Source organism: Canis lupus, chromosome 18, assembly GCF_003254725.2.
Source record: "Canis lupus dingo isolate Sandy chromosome 18, ASM325472v2, whole genome shotgun sequence".
NCBI lineage: Eukaryota > Metazoa > Chordata > Mammalia > Carnivora > Canidae > Canis > Canis lupus.
The window spans coordinates 33,022,906-33,037,551 of NC_064260.1; the positions used below are offsets into that span (position 1 = coordinate 33,022,906).

Genomic DNA, 14,646 nt, shown 5'->3' on the forward strand with positions numbered 1-14,646 from the left:
CCTGCGGGTCCTCCTCAGCCTTTTCTTTCTCTTATAGTTTACGTGTTGGAGTTCTAGGTCAGTTGGACCTATAGTTTTCCCCCTGCTGGATTTTGTTAACCATTGCATGATTTTGAGCAGAGGAAGGGCATGATCTGACCTAGATTTTAAAAGGCTTACACTGCCTATTGTGTCTAAATTGTAGGAGGACAAGCATAAAGCAAAGAGATCTCTTAGGGGCTACTGCAGAAGCTCATGAGAGACAATGTGGCTTAGACCTGGCAGGAGAACTGGAAGAGGCAATAGGTAGTTGGATTCAGATTCTGTTTCGAAGATACATGAGCCAACAGGATTTCCTTATATGCTCGACATGGATTGTGCAAGAAAGTAAGGAGTCAAGAATGATTTTTTTTAAACTGCTTTATTGAGATAGTCACATACTATAGTATGGAACTTACCCATCTAAAGTGTAGTGGCTTTTAGCATATTCAAAGAGCTGTGCAACCATCACAGTAATCTAATTTTAGAACATTTCCATCAAAAGAAACTGCGTGCCCAGAAGTAATCAGTCCCATTCCTACCTGGCAGTCCTTTCCCTTCCAGACTCTGGCAACCACTAATCTATTTTATGACTCTACGGTTTGCCTATTCTGGACATTCCATATGAACAGAATCATATAAAATGTAGTATTTCATGACTGACTCCTTCAATTAACATCATGTTTCCAAGGTTCATTCAAGTTGTAGGAAACATCAGTACTTTATTCCTTTTTGTTGTTGAACCATATTCCAGTGTATGGATATGTCATATTTTGCTCATCTATTCATCTGTTGATGGAGATTTGGGTTGTTTCCACTTTAGGCTATGAAAAATGCTGATATGAACATTTGCATACAGTTTTTCTTTGGACATATGTTTTCAATTTTCTTGGTTATGGATCTTCAAGTATCATATGGTAGGATTGTACAGTAACTCTATGTTCAATCTATTGAGGAAGTGCCAAACTGTTTTCCACAGTGGGTGCATCGTTTTACATTCCTACCTGTAATGTATATGGATTCCAATATCTCCACATCCCCACCGACACTTATTACTATTTGTCTCTTCGATTATAGCTATCCTAGTGGATATGAGGGGCATCTCATTCCAACTTCTATTTGAACTTCCCTAATGATTCATGATGTTGAGCATTCTTTCATGTGTTCATTAGCCATTGGTTTATCTCCTTTAGAGAGATGTCTATCCAAACTCTTTGTCCATTTCTTAATTGAGTTATTTACCTTGTTATTTACCTTTTTATCATTGAGTTGTAGTTCTTTATATATTCAGGTACATGTCCCTTGTCAGCTGTATGTTTTATAAACATTTTCTCTCCTTCTGTGGGTTGTCTTTTCACTTTCGTGGCCTATGAAGTAAAAAGAGTTTTTAGTTAGGATGAAGTCCAATTTCTCCATTTTGCTGTTGTTATTGCTTGTGCTTTTGGTGTTAAGAAACTGCCATTTAACCCAAGTTCATGAAGATTTACTTCTAAGTATTTATCTCAGAGTTGTATAGTTTTTGAGACCTGTAGTTTAGACTTTGTATGTTTAGGTCTATGATCCACTTTCAGTTGATTTTTGTGTAAGGTGAAAGGTAAGAATCCATTTGGACCATTGATTTTTCAATCTTTGGCAAGGGGATATCCAATTGTTCTAGGACTATTTGTTGAAAAGACTATTCTTTCTTTCTTTCTTTTTTTCTTAAGATTTTATTTATTCATTTTACAGAGAGAGAACACAAGCAGAGGGAGAAGCAGGACCCCGTTGAGCAGGGAGCTCAACTCAACACAGGGCTTGATCCCAGCACCCCAGGATCACGACCCAAGCTGAAGGCAACTGTCTAACCAACTGAGCCACCCAGGCACTGCAAGACTATTCTTTCTTAATTGATTTGTCTTCATCCTTGTTGGAAATAAATTGACTGTAAATGTGAAGTTCTATTTCTAGACCCTCAATTCCATTCCATTGATTTATGTATCTATCATTATGCCAATACCACATGGGCTTGATTACTATAGTTTCTAGTAAGTTTGGAAATTGGGCAGAGTGTGTTCTTTTACAAGATTGTCCTGGCTATTCTGAATCTCCTCTTTCATTCCTGACTTTAATGATTTGAGTCTTTCCTCACTTTTCTTCTTGATCATTGGAGGTAGAGGTGTGTCAATTTTGTCTGTTTTTTCAAAGAAACAACTTTTGAGTTTGTTGATTTTCTCTAAGTTGAAGGAAATGGATAAATTCCTCAAAAGATACAAACTATCATAGATTACTTAAGAAGAAACATGTTATCTGCATAGGGATATACCTAGAAGACTCTGAATTCATTGTTAAAGCCTTTCCCAAAGAAATTCCAAGATCAGATGGGTTTATTGGTAAAATCTCCTAAACACTTAAAGAAGAAATGAAACCATTTTTTAAAGGAATGTTTTCAGAAAATAGAAGAAGAAGGAACATGTCTGAAGTTATTTATGAAGGCCAGAATTACCCAGGTAACCAAAACCAGGAAGACAAAATTATAAGAAAAGAAAATTACAGACCAAAGGAACACAACAATCCTCAGTAAAATTTTAGCAAGTCATATCCAGAATATATAAAAAGATATTAAATACATCATTACCAAGTTAGATTTATCTCAGATATGCAAGCTTGGCTCAAAACTCTCTTTTTTGGAATCAAGTAATCAATTAACAAACTAAAAATAAGAAATCATATGATCATTTAGATCAATGTAGAAAAATAATGTCCTAAAATTATTTTTAAAAGGTTCAGAAAACTAAGAACAGAAGGAAACTTCAACTACTGAGTACCTACAGACAGTACCATACTTAATGTTTGATGTTCAATGATTAAGGGTTTGTGTAAAATTGTTTTCATTTCTTCTTTAAATATTAGAGTTCACCAGGAAAACCATCTGAGCATGGAGCTTGGTGGAGAGGGGAAGGCTTTTCATAAACAATTCAAGATTTTTAATAAATATAGAACTAAGGCAAGGATGTTTATTAACTTCTTTTACTTAACATTTTACTATGTTGGAGGCAGTGAAATAGGGCAATAAAAAAATTTATAAAAGACGTAACGATTGGAAAGAAACAAATAAAGCTATCTTTGTTTGCTAACAACATGATTGTGGACGTAGAAAAGCCTAAGGAATCTAACCAAAAAAACCAGTAAAACTGACAAGTGAGTTTAACAAGGTCATAAGATACAAGATCAACATATAAAACTCAATTTTATTTTTAAATACCGGCAAAGATCACCTGAAAATTAAAATGGAAGCCCAATCCTATTTACAGTAACATCAACAAACATGAAATACTTAGAACTCTACTGAAAAAAATATGTGCAAGATTTGTATGCTGCAAATTAACAAAACCCACCTCTGAGAGAAATTAAATAAGGTCTCAAATAAATACAGACCCTTCTCAGGCTCATGAATTGGAAGGCTCATTATGATGCCAACATCCATCCTAATTGATCTACAAGATACAGTGCAATCCCAATCAGAATCCCAGCAGGCTATTTTTATATAAAAAGTCTGATTCTAAATGTATATAAAGTAGCAAAGGATGTAGAATTGCTGAAACAATTTTAAAGAAAAGAATAAAACTGGAGGACTCACATTATTACTTAATTTTAAGGCTTTCTACCAAGCTATAGTAATTAAACAATGTGTTCCTGGCAAGGATAGGTATATGGAGAAAGGAACAGAATAGAGGGTCTAGAAATAGACTTATATATCCATGTAAAATTGATTTTTGACAAACATGCCAAAGTTTGTGCAGAAGGAAGAGCCTTCTTAAATACACACTGAGGGAACTAATGGGCAGCCATATGCAAAAACATTGAACTTCTGCTTTTCCTTGTTCCATATACAAAAACTAAGTATGAGTGTATCGTAGACAAAAGTCAGACTTAAAGCTATAACATTTTTAGAAGAAAGTATGTGATCTTTGTGATGTTGAGTTACACATAGATTTCTTAGATATAAGAAACACAAATCATAAAAAAATGGATAAATTGGGCTTCATCAAAATTAAAAATTTTTTTCTCTTTGAAAAGATAGTGTTAAACATAAAAATGCAAGCCACAGTCAGGAAGGAATGTTTGCAAAGACCTGCAAATGTAAATGCTGTGTAAGATTTATTCATAACTGTCAAAACCAGGAAACAATCCAAATGTCTATTAACTAATTAACAGATAAACAAATTGTAGTACATTCGTACACTTGAGCTCTGCTCGGCAATATAAAGGAACAAGCTGATGTTACACGTAACAACATGGATGAAGCTCAAAGGCACTGTGCTAAGAGAAGGACGCCATACATAAAAGGTTGTAGGCTAGCAGGAATCCATTTGTATGACATTCTGGAAGAGGCAAAAATATAGGGACAAATACCAGATCAGTAGTCATTAGAGGGGAATAGAGAGAAGGGATTTACCAGAGAGAGGCACAAAGGAACTTTTTGAGGCAATGGGTATGTTATATCTTTTTTATTTGGGTGGTGGTTACATGACTCTACACATTTGTCAAAAGTCATAAAAATGTGCACTTAAAAAGGATACATCTCACAGTAGGTAAATTATATCCCAACACATGTGATCCACAGGAAAAATAAAGGGAATGATGAGTGGAATTGCAGATGTCAACAAGAGACAACTCTCTCAAGAAGCTTTCCTGAAAACAAGAGCCATGCACTGGGACATTTGCTGATAGGAGTAGAGTCAAAGCGAAACAAAGATTTTAAAATTTATTTTGCAATTATTTGTTGATGATGGAAGCACGAGCAGTGGGTTTGTTTGATGAAGAGAATAGCTCAGGAATGGGAGAAGACAATTATTGGATCAACGTCCCTGAATCAGTGAGAAAAGATGGGATGGGGAGCACAGTGGAGGACCTGGCTTTAGACTGGAGCACAGACAATTCTCAAATGGTGACAGGACAGAGGAGGGCACAATACAAGAGTCTAGTGCCAGCAGTTGGCAGATGCTGTGGTGGGAATCTGGAAGTTTTCTTCTGATGGCTTTAGTTCTGTCCATGAAGTAGAAGGCAAGGTCGACAGATGAGAGAGTTTACTCTTACTACTCGCTCACCTGAACCCGGCCACCTGTCTTCATCTCCACTAGACTATAAGCAGGAAAGGACCACATTGTGTGTATGATAATATGCGATACTTCAAGTTCAGCGGATGGATCGGGTCATTGGACCACTCAGTGTCAAGTAATTCCATTTTTTGTTGTTGATTTGTTTTCTAGCTGAACTGATCAGGAACTTTGGGATCAGATTTTTCCCCAAAACCCATTTTCCTCTTTATCAAGTATCCCCATTTCAGTAAATGCCATGATCATTGGAATTCTGTTTCCTCCCTTTACCCCCATCCCTCACTGCCTTCGTACTCTTCAGGCCATGAGCATGTCCCCTCTGTTGCTTCTTCAGGAACATCTCAAGGAACTGACCACTTCTCCTCATCTCCGTTTCCCATTGCCTTAATCCAGACCGTTGCACTGCCATCCTTCACCCGGAGGACTGCACAGCTTCCTAAATTTTCTCTTATTTAATCTGCCTACACCCACAGAATCTATTCTCCCTCACGGCATTCACAGTTCTGTCCCCCCCTGAATCGTGCCTACTTCTCAAACCTCATCTCAAGCCTCTTCCCGTACTTACTTCTGTCCAGTTGCACTGATTGTTTTCTCATGTCTTTGAACATCCCCTGCTCTTTCTGGCACAGAGTATTTTTCTCTGCCCTTCTGCCTGGAATGCTCTCTGTCAGCCTCTTGAATGGCTCGCCCTTTCTCATCTTTAAGATCTGCGTAGTTGTCACTTCCTCAGCGATGCCTTCCTTGACTACTTCATATACAGAAGGTCTCTCCCACCCAACTTCATCACCCTTATAATGCTCTAATCTCTTTTGTTCTGCTCCCATCTCCACAATCTCTTTTAGCATATTTCTCTGCTAGATGCAAACGGACAATAGCCTGATCATGTGTAAAAATAAAACTTTGGCTTACAAGCTGCAGCAACCTGCCCAGTAAACCAACCCCCTTACCTACAATAAACAAATGAGGAAGCCAACCTGTTTTAAGTCAGACTTGCAGGGAGCCAGATTGCTATCTCTGATGACAATCCAGGAAGCTGAACAGTAACTTCTGTGACAATTGGCCCCTAAATAGCCAAGACTTGATTAATTACTAAAAGCTTCCCTAATTTTTGTCTCTACTTCAACCTTGGAACTAATCAGAGGAAGCCTCATATGGACTCCCTAACCAATCTTATAGGATGTCCAGCTTCTAGATTGTGAGCCTACAGAGGAAATCCTTCCTCAGCGTGGCTTTAAACTTATTCCTTGCTATCCACTCTTACACCCTCCATGCACACTTTTCTCAACCAAATCTTCCCCTGTGATAACATGATTCCCCTGCTATAGAACACGATTTGAAGTCCTTTCTTCTCTATGAAACTTTTTTGCTTAACCCCTTAGTAACTCTCCCTTCCCTGAATTCATAGAGCACATACCAACTTACTTGGCATTTAATTTCTTTCAGTTCAAGGGTGTCTATTTTCCTTGGATTGATGGTTATATTTTTTTTGTAGAGTTTCTGTGTCTAGCACACGCTATAATAATAAGATAATTATGATAACAAATAACTCCAAAGGATATATTCTGCTACTATTCCTAATTTATAGATGAAGGAACTGAAGCACAGAGAGACCAATTCTCTTGCCTAAAGAAATGAATTGGTAAGAAGTAGAGTTGAGACTTCAATTCAGTTCTGCCCAACTTATACGGTATATGTCAGAGCTCTAGACCATGTGAACTACTTTTCTTATACCGTACACATGTTAGGTTATCAATAAATGGTTCTGAAAGTAAATAACCAAATGCAAAAGTTTCATAAACAGAAGAGAGAAGGGGGCCGAACTCTTTAGGATGGTTCCAAAAGGTTGAATGGAGCAAGGGACTTGGTGACCTACCCCAAAGTCTGCATTCTACCCCTAGCCCCTGCTGTGATCGGAGGGCAAGTGCTTTTGTCTCCAGAGCTTCTTCACTCATCTCCTGTTACCTTGTTCCTTCTACCTGCTTTGAGGCTGTTTCCTAAGACAGAACCAAAGAGTGGCTGTGGGATATCTGGTGATAAAAAATTAGAAGTTCTTTTCTTGGTGGTTACGTTAAAATGAACTCAACTATCCTTTTTGAGGTATAGTGCCGCCTGCCAAGGTGAGAGGCAACATCTAGCAAGCACCAAGAATATCCTCTAGCAGACTGTGATAAGGAATCATGGGATAGTAATTCAGCAAAGACATAGACCTTCCCCATGCCTGCTGCATCAAAGCCAGGATTAACAACTGTGTCATGTGCTATAGAGTCCTATGTAATTTTGAATACACATTGAGTACAAGGGTTGGGAAAACTTTTTCGACCAGCTAAACAAGAGATGTTCCAATACTGCTGTACCTGCAAAGATGTCAAGAACCCATTCCAGAGGAGATCTGAAAGCACTTGCAAAAGCAGAGTTGGATTAAACAAATATAAAGGTAGTCTTGTTTAGGAATGCGTCTTTGAAGGGTAGCATCATACCTGTTCTGGAAGCGTGGGAAATTGTGATGTATGGCAAGTAGAATCCTTGTTTAGCTGCTGCAATGAAATCTGTGAGCTTACCAAAGCACCTGGCACTAGGAAAGTCCCCAGGGATGGCTAACTCCAGACAAATGCCCTTCCACACTCAGCCCTAAAATGGCAGCAGCAAGCCTTGCTTGATGTGGTGCTCTGAAGGAGCTGGAGGGATGTGTCATCACTGAATCACTGAGAACTATAGTCCCAGTGTGATCTCAACTATAACAATAGATATAAATATATAACATATATAACAAATACACAGAGATGTGCATGTACTCACCGAATTGTTTAGGAAAACACTCCAGAATTCTAGCTACATTTAATTTTCCTTCTCCATACTTTTCTGGTTTTTAAATTTCTTCTATAATGAGCATCAATTACTTACATTAGGGAAAAAAAAAAACTTCCTTCTCATATTAAAATATATTGACACAGATATAGCAAATTCCTCCTGAGAGCAGCTTCTGAGAAATATTCTCTTATTCATAGGGTGTTTAAAGCTCGTAGATTAAAATTTTATTCTGAGAGAGACACAGTAAATTTGTTCATTTACTACCTGGCCAGCAGCTGCCAGTTTAAGACATGTTGGAGAGCTGACGATAGTTTTTTTTTTTTTTTTTATTAAAAAGGAGTACAAAGTTGCCATTTATGATTGGAAAACTTGTCATCAAGTTTTGCAAGGCAGATCAATATTTCCTACGTGTCTATGGCTTTCTCTGTATCTCTGTACAGTTGACAGTCTCTCTCTCTCTCTCTCTCTCTCTCTCTCTCTCTTCTCTCTCTCTCCCTTTCTTTCTCTGTCTGTCTGTCTGTCTCTCTGGGCTGAGAGGGACCTGAAACTCCTCTGTACACATTTCACTATCAGCTCACCAAGATAGATGCAGGGATGATTACTTAAACAAAGGTGCCCTCCCCAGAAGCTGTCAGAAGCTCTCTGATCTTGGGAGGATGTTATTAGGAAGGGATTTTCATAGTAAGCAGGCCTGAACTCCCACAGTCCTATTGACATTATACACCAAAGGGTAAGTTAGCGAAAAAGAATTTCAATCAATGTCTGGGATAGGGTCAGGATTAGTTTAAGTGATAATTACTGAGGGTAAAAGGCAATGAGGAAGGCATTAGTTATCATTAAAATAGAGTTATAGGAATTTAGATTTTGAAAGTAAACTTGGAAACAATCCAATCCGAATCTTTTATTTACAAATGAATAAAGGGCAAAGCAAGCCCAAAGAAATTATATTTTAAATGAGGTCATACAACTGCTTTTTTACAGAACTGGCCTGGTACCAAGGTTTCGAGTGTTGTGGTCTTTCAGGCACATAACTCTGCTTCCTATTGCGAGTTAATATTTCTTATGAAAAAAAATTGACATCATAGATATAATTTTCAATGGTTTTTCTGTTGACATTAATTCATAGCCAATATTCACTGTTTTAGTCTTTATAAAAACCCTATATTTATGTGGGAAAAAAAGCAATGGAAGATTAATGTTTATCATCTGAATTTCATTTAATTGCTATACCCTGTATAGTTTAGATCATAAGACCCCCATGGACCAATGCACTCAATGTCTTAGGAGCAGAACACTCAGTTCATCATTTTGTTTTTACTGTCTCATGAAGAACCCACTTGAAATTCAAATTTACAAACTGTTGTCATCACCAAAAACAGGCTTGAGATTAGAGTTTAAAGTTTGGGAAAAAGAGTGATGGTTTCATTTGGCAGGAGACAAAGAGATGTGAGGAAGAGAGATTTCTTGTTTTCTTTGGCAGAAATTAAGAGATGTCCTTTTTCGGAATCTAATGGCAATGAATTGAATTATCTCCTATGCTTTTGAGTCTCAGCTGTGGGAAATTCTTTTTTTTATATAAATTTATTTTTTATTGGTGTTCAACTTGCCAACATATAGAATATCACCCAGGGCTCATCCCATCAAGTGCCCCCCTCAGTGCCCATCACCCAGTCACCCCCACCCCCCGCCCACCTCCCCTTCCACCACCCCTAGTTCGTTTCCCAGAGTTAGGAATCTCTCATGTTCTGTCTCCCTTTCTGATATTTCCCACTCATTTTTTTCCCCTTTCCTGGGAAATTCTAATGAGAGAGAGAGAGAGAGAAGGAGGGAGGCAAAGTGTGCATGTGCACATACGGTGTAAGGGGTAGAGCTGGGGGCTTCAGATTTATTGTCTTCTCCTTTCCATCATGCCTCTTCTCTTTGGCATTACTGAGATCACATGCAAACCATATTTGGCAATTTTTCTTTTATTCTTTTGGTGGACTAGGAACAGAACAAGTTATTTCCTGTTGGTTTGGCTCTGAAAACCTAAATTGTCCTGGTAAGAAGCTTGGTGCAGTTCTTGGAATCCTAGGTACCAAAATAGCCACTTAACCCCTCTGCCATGCCCTTGTGGTTGCTGATAAGGTTTGGAAGAGTGAAGGAAGCGAGGAAGAACAACCTGATAGGAATAACCCCAGCTGTCTGGCTAATCTCACACCTCTGGGTCATATGAAAGCACACGCCTTCTTTGGAACCAAATGGTGTGTTGGGTTGCCAGAGTTAAAAAGTGCTTTCCCCCTTTGACTTGTTTGGACTCAAAGGTGTTCTTTGAACATCTTATGATGAGGAAAAGAAATACAGCCATTGGGCAGCCCGAGTGGCCCAGCAGTTTAGCGCCACTTTCAGCCCAGGGCCTGATCCTGGAGACCCGGGATCGAGTCCCACGTCAGGCTCCCTGTGTGGAGCCTGCTTCTCCTTCTGCCTCTCTCTCTCTCTCATTAATAATAAATAAATAAAATCTTTTAAAAAAATACAACCATCATTAGAGCCCAATATACACAAACAACTCCTTCTTTACCAACCAGTGAGGAGCACACATGCAGCTCTCCTAGCTTAAGGGTATGCTCCTTATCTCTCTTCCAATCTAGGGGAACATGAAGGGTTAATTCCATCAGTAACATACAAAGTCAAGCCCCTGGGTCCGGGGGTGTCTGGGGACCAGGGCATTCTTAGAAATCAAATTCAAGAATCACAAAGAGTATTAGTTTGGGGGTGCCTGTGTGGCTCAGTGGTTAGCCATCTGCTTTGAGCTCAGGTCATGATCCCCAGGGTCCTGGGATCAAGTCCTGCATCGGGCTCCCCGCATGGAGCCTGCTTCTCCCTCTGCCTGTGTCTCTGCCTCTCTCTGTGTGTGTCTCTTATGAATAAATAAATAAAATCTTAAAAAGAAAAAGTATTAGTTTGGAAAGAGACCCAGTTGGGAACTGACTCTAATGAGAAAAAAAACAGACTGAGGCTGCTGGTGGTGAATGGCCCACTTAAGGTCACTGGAGTTTTCAAGACAAATCATGATTTCAGCTGGACTCTTCAAGCTTCTGATTCAGTCCTCTAATGAGCACAACATAGAGATTTGGGGAAAATACTAAGAACACTTATGTAAAAACTCAGATATTTTCCTGACACCTCTGGGTTGACCAGAACTTAGTACTGCTGCCTTGACCTGTTAGTCAATAACCTTGAAGCATAGACATAAATCAAAACAACTCATGTGAATCAGTTTAACCTGAAGATATTAAAAAATCATCAGTGCACCTGGGTGGCTCAGTTGTTGAGTGTCTACCTTTGGCTCGGGTTGCGATTCCAGGGTCCTGGGATCGAGTCCCACATCAGGCTCCCTGTGGAGAGCCTGCTTCTCCCTCTGCCTGTGTCTCTGCCTCTCTCTATGTGTCTCTCATGAATAAATCTTTTAAAAAAAAGTAGAGAAAAATCAAATGATTAAGCCTCTACCATAAGTTGCTTATCTGTGCTTTCCCTTAGAAAATGGCCTATCTTGGTTGGACAGGCTTCTCTTGGTGGAGAGCTCAGCAGAGCCAGTTGGATCAATTAGCTGTTAGGAAGAGCTCACATGGTCAACATTTTGGGGGCTGAGTTATAACTACCTGGGGGTAATTCTGTCTTCCAGCAGGCAGCACGAGAGATTATGTGTGTGGAGAAATGCTACACGGTGCATTTTTTTCCTCTCTGAGCCTCCTGATGTGCTAGTACATGTATGGACAGAGAGCAGCGCTTCGGCTGGACCATCCCCAGCAGCTAGCAGAGCGCACTCTCGGTGAACTTGCTGAGGGGATGAATAAGCCACTGATTTCACTGTACCCCACAACTGTGAGGCAAGGCACAGGAGGGGTAAGGACACAGAACAGATTTAAAGGAAGATGATCTCTTCGGACCCAGAATGGAGATGAACTAAAAAAGGCTATTTAGGGACTAAGCACTGGTTCTGGCTCTTTGTGTAGAAATTCAGGTGGGCTTTTCTCCAAATTAACGCCTCTGACCTCATCTGTGGCCCCTCCAAGCCTTGCCTTCTCTCTGAAAAGTGGGATTAATATCCAATATCATGGGGTTGCTATAAGGATTAAGTGTGGGAACCTAGGCGAAGTGCTGAGAATGTCTTGGGTTAAAGCTACTATGAGTGCCTCCCATGGACTAAACATTATTCAAGGCACTTTGCATTTATTACTATCCATTATATTAACCCAACGAGTCAGATACTGTTATTATTCCCATACTGCAGATGAGAAAATTGAGGCTCAGACAGGATCCGCTCAAGGTCACACAGCTAGTAAATAGTGGAATCAGGATTGGAAGCCAAGCAATTAATTCAAGAGCATTAACCGCAGGGCTACACTGCTTCTCGCAAACAGGAGCATTTAGCACCGTGCCTGGCATATACCACATGTCGATTTATCATCGATCAATACATGCTGCTCGGGATCCCTGGGTGGCGCAGCGGTTTGGCGCCTGCCTTCGACCCAGGGCACGATCCTGGAGACCTGGGATCGAATCCCACTTCGGGCTCCCGGTGCATGGAGCTTGCTTCTCCCTCTGCCTGTGTCTCTGCCTCTCTCTCTCTCTCTCTCTGTGTGACTATCATAAATAAAAATAAAAATTAAATTAAAAAAAAAATAAAAAAAATAAAAAATACATGCTGCTCAATAAATACTGATGGATACAGCTATTTTTGTATTCAGTTAGCTGAATGATTTGCTTATTTACATTTTCTAACTGTGACTATAGTGTCATTGACAAATCCTGTATCTATTGTCTCCTTAGCTTTACTGCATCTATTATCCATTAATAATCCATATTATCCATTTTATCCAACAATAATATTATCCATTACTGCTTTTGGTAGAAAAAGCACTAGTCGTGCAAAGCAACTCTCACTCTTGATAATCACAGTGTAATCACACCGCATGTGATTATCTAAGACTTAACGCATAGGAATTCAACTACGTATGCTTGGCAGGAAGGTTAAAATCCCACGTTAACACGGTAAAAGCGAATTCTGCATTTACAAGTTCTAGGATGTACTGTAAATTGCTGACCGCACGGTACATTTATACACAGACATTATACACAGACATTGTTTTTAAAACTGAGGACTCAGTACTTCGTGGGGACTGAAAGGTATTTTCAAGGGGAACCTTGAACAACTGGGACTCTCACCTTACATGCTCCCCTTGCAGCCTGACTTGTGTGCAAGGTGAGGGTCCCCTTGACCCACACACGCATCATATTGTCACCAGTGGAAATGAATGGGAGAGTGGGGAGAGCCAGTAGCCACTCCTGCTACTAGCGACAATGGCAAGGAGTCAGGGATTGTTTAGCTCCATCTGTGTGCCAGGAGCCACCGTGAGCCCCAAGCATGGATAATCTCATTTGATGCCCACAGCAATCCCCTAAGCAGGTGTGATGGAGATGGTCCTGGGGCAGATAAAGAGCAAGGCCGAGAGGCTTTATCAAAAGTGTGTTACACAGCAGCCAGCACATACTTTCTCTCTGATTTTCATCAGAACCTTGCAAGAGAGGTTTTATCCTCCTTTCACAGGAAAGGAGCTAGAGGCCCATGGGGTTAGGCAGTTGGCCGAGGTCATGGAGCCGGCGAGTGACTGAGGCAGGCATCGCAGCCCCAAGTCTGTGCTCACTGCACCCCACAGCCCTCTCTCCAGGGAGGGGCCAGCTCCCAACCAGAAGAGGCCTTCACGTCTCCTTTTGGCTATTCCGAGGGCACGATGAGGCATTGGCCTTACCGGCCATCACGACGACCATTGGCTCTCCTGTTTGTCCCCTCACCTCTCTCTTAATTGCTGGGGATTTTATGAAGATCATCGTCAAGTTTATAAACTGCTTTGACCTCCTTGCAAACAAGACACAGAGTAAACTCCTGGCTGCCCGTGGCTTTGGCCCCAGTGCAAGACATTACTTACAGTATTTGCCTAAAATCCTAGAAGTTACTACACAACGAGAAGGTGGCTTCTTTCCCGCTGTTCTCGGTCAGCTTGCTTTCCGCCCAGAAAAGCCCGAGGCAGAGAAATGAGACAGTCTTTTCTTTCTCAGTAGAAGGCTGATGCTTCTGGTTGCAAAAGCCAGAACCGGAGAGTCTGCCTTTTGCTTCAGCCTTTAGTCCAGTCCATCGTCAGAGGCCCTCGGTCTCCTAGGCCTCCACACCCTTCCACTTGCTGTGCTGGCATCTGAGACATCATCAGGTGTTGCCCGGGAGGGGTGCCGATCTCTCCCGGTTTGCCTGGGACTTTCTAGGGTTTAGTATTGCAAGTCCACCTCCAGGGAACCCTTCAGGTAGAGGCTAACGGGGCCGGGTGGCCTCTCCACTGGGCTGGGCAAGTGTAGTAGCCTCCTAACAGGCCCCCCATTCTGCCCTCAGATTCTTTCTCCACCTCGCAGCTCCCAGCAACCTTCTGACATCATAAATGGTTGTGTCAGGACCCCCCCTACTTCAAATGCTGGCTTCTGAAGAAAATTACAAAGTCTTACCTCAGCCTACAGGGTTGGCCCTTTGCTCTTTCTCTCATCTCAATGCCGTCTGAATGCTCCTCCTTCCCCAGGCTGTTGGGTGTCAGTTCCTGACTCTTCAGGCTCTTCTCCCCTGGCACCCTTGCCCTTGCTATTTCCTTTGCCTGGAATGTTCTTTCTCCAACTCTTTGTATGTTCACCATGCGTAATC

General features: G+C 40.8%; 1 long non-coding RNA gene across 2 annotated transcripts in view; it reads right to left on the reverse strand.

The window, feature by feature from the left end:
* LOC112663460 (uncharacterized) overlaps nucleotides 1–14,371 on the reverse strand; it is a 29,757-nt gene extending 15,386 nt beyond the window's left edge. Inside the window, exons 1-3 of one of the 2 annotated variants that reach the window (XR_007403513.1) lie at nucleotides 13,892–14,371; nucleotides 11,217–11,367; nucleotides 1,273–1,385 (exon numbers count right to left, since the gene is read on the reverse strand). This is a non-coding gene — a long non-coding RNA (uncharacterized LOC112663460). The remainder of the gene's footprint in view (nucleotides 1–1,272; nucleotides 1,386–11,216; nucleotides 11,368–13,891) is intronic. The other variant, XR_007403512.1, reaches the window with a different exon arrangement.
* Between the last annotated feature and the right edge of the window lie 275 nt (nucleotides 14,372–14,646).